The sequence below is a fragment of the Microtus oregoni genome, unplaced genomic scaffold (genome assembly GCF_018167655.1).
Source record: "Microtus oregoni isolate MIOR12 unplaced genomic scaffold, Mior012 000065F_ref0000479, whole genome shotgun sequence".
NCBI classification, from domain to species: Eukaryota; Metazoa; Chordata; class Mammalia; order Rodentia; family Cricetidae; genus Microtus; species Microtus oregoni.
This window is the reverse complement of record NW_024543875.1, coordinates 3,553,157-3,555,804: the sequence shown is the minus strand read 5'-3', so window position 1 is coordinate 3,555,804 and position 2,648 is coordinate 3,553,157.

The window sequence follows — 2,648 nt, the reverse complement described above, 5'->3', positions numbered from 1 at the left end:
CATGAGAGCATTGGCAGCACATGGTGGATCCTAGCTGAGCAGCAAGGCCCAAAGGGTATACAATGAGACAGGCAACCAGTTCCATCAGGTTTCTCACACAGCATAGCATGGTTCTTTCTGCTCACCAGCTTACTCCGAAAGCGTTCATTGATTGCATACATGATATCCCCCAGAAAGTCAGCTCTAGATGTCAGGCTAGAAGGCAGCGATGGCTACTCCGTTGAGACAGAGAGCCTTCCTATATCTGCCTCAGTTCTACCAGATGATGCTTACCCAACCCCACTGAGAAGTTCAACTAGCAGGAAGCTAAGCAGTATTGCAGGATCTGCCAAGGAAGCCTCACTCACTCACTCACTCACTCACTCACTCACTCACTCACTCACAGAGCTCTGGCTAAGGTGCCAGCACATGGTATTGTGTGTGCACTGACAGTGTTCTGAGCCCCCCTGTGTTCAGGACATACACAGCTGAGTCAGAGATGCTGATACCTGAGATCTCCACATGGGCAGAGCTGAGCAGCCCATGGATCCTTTAGTGAGAGACATCCCTGGCTGCTTGGCAGGAACCGTACTGCCTCACATTTGGGAAAACGGTACCTACTTAGCTGGAGTGTCTGGAAGTGATAGTTCATAATACCAGGAGTGCTGTCTCTCCCGTCCATTGGTACTGAACAATGAATAATGCTCTCTGGAAAGGTGACCGGGTGCTCCCAAGTACAGTGGGAGCCCTCAGGGAGATGGATGGGTGATGCCATCCAAATGCCTGCTGACACCAGCACCACTGCTCGGGGCAGGGCTGCTGCCGCAGACAGCGGCATGGAGGCTGTGGGAGGGTGGCTCCGGCACCTTAGGGTGACAGGCACATCACGACACTGAATGCACAAAGATGGACTGTACTGTGGCAACCCGCCCCCTGGGTCAGTGTCCTGGGAAAGCTCTTCCTAAGAGTTCTGAGTCATTCTGAGTCATAAAGATCACCAGGAACCCTCCCGAGGTAGATCACTGTGTTCTCACTGGCCCGTGGGCGCAAGGTACGGATTGAGAGTAGAAACCTCTGTTGGAACTGGCGGACGTCCTTAAGATGGGCGCTGGAGGACAGAGGACAGATGTTCAGCAGAAGCTAACCCCATCAGAGATTGAAGATGGAGGACAGAGGACAGATGTGCAGCAGAAGCTAACCCATCAGAGATTGAAGATGGAGGACAGAGGACAGATGTGCAGCAGAAGCTAACCCCATCAGAGATTGAAGATGGAGGACAGAGGACAGATGTGCAGCAGAAGCTAACCCATCAGAGATTGAAGATGGAGGACAGAGGACAGATGTGCAGCAGAAGCTAACCCATCAGAGATTGAAGATGGAGGACAGAGGACAGATGTGCAGCAGAAGCTAACCCATCAGAGATTGAAGATGGAGGACAGAGGACAGATGTGCAGCAGAAGCTAACCCATCAGAGATTGAAGATGGAGGACAGAGGACAGATGTGCAGCAGAAGCTAACCCATCAGAGATTGAAGATGGAGGACAAAGGACAGATGTTCAGCAGAAGATAACCCATCAGAGATTTAAGATGGAGGACAGAGGACAGATGTTCAGCAGAAGCTAACCCATCAGAGATTGAAGATGGAGGACAGAGGACAGATGTGCAGCAGAAGCTAACCCATCAGAGATTGAAGATGGAGGACAGAGGACAGATGTTCAGCAGAAGCTAACCCATCAGAGATTGAAGATGGGTGCTTGCAATCAGATTCCTCGGTGTTTCCAGATAAGTTAGCAAACACTGAGTAGAAATTAGGATCCTCCTCTGGATAGCATCTGCCCTAGCGCACTCCATCAGGACTGGATAGCATCTGCCCTAGCGCACTCCATCAGGACTGGATAGCATCTGCCCTAGTGCACTCCCATCAGGACTGGATAGCATCTGCCCTAGCGCACTCCATGAGAGCCTGTCAGGACTGAGTAGCAGGTTTCCCATTCTGCCACTCACATGGAAAAGCTTTTTAAAAGTTTAGGCCCCAAATTAAAGTTACTGAACAACTTTTAAGGAGGAAATAGATACCTCTCATGAATAAAAGACAGGCTCCTAACTTTTTCTTCACTTGCTGTATTGCATGTGAAAGGATATTATGTCTATTTGGGGACTGGAAACCTGATACACATACATACATTCCCACACATATATACACACACGCATGCGCACGCACACACACACACAATCAGCAAGCAGCTGCACTGCAGATGGCTAAGGTGTCATGCTCCCTCTCAGCGGCTAGAGTGTGTTGAAGGAAGACTTTAGATGTGTAGACGAGGAAGACAGGATATGGCTGAAGACACGCAATTTCATAAAGTTAGGTGGTGTTTGCTACAGCTACTGAACTGGAGGTTCTGGGTGTGTGCCTGTGAGACAGAGAGGGGGAGAGGGAAGGAGAGAGAGAGAGAGAGAGAGAGGCTCTATCTTGCATCTGTCTGCAGTTCACTCCAGAATGACCCTTCAGGATGTCATTTAGAAGAAGACAGTCTTGCTGACCATACTGGCACGCTAAATAAACCCTGCCAAGAGGGCACGTTGAATTGATAAAGCTTCATCCTTCATTAAAGTTTGCCCAGGGAGAGAAGTTACGGTAATAACTTTATGTACCAGACCACCAACAA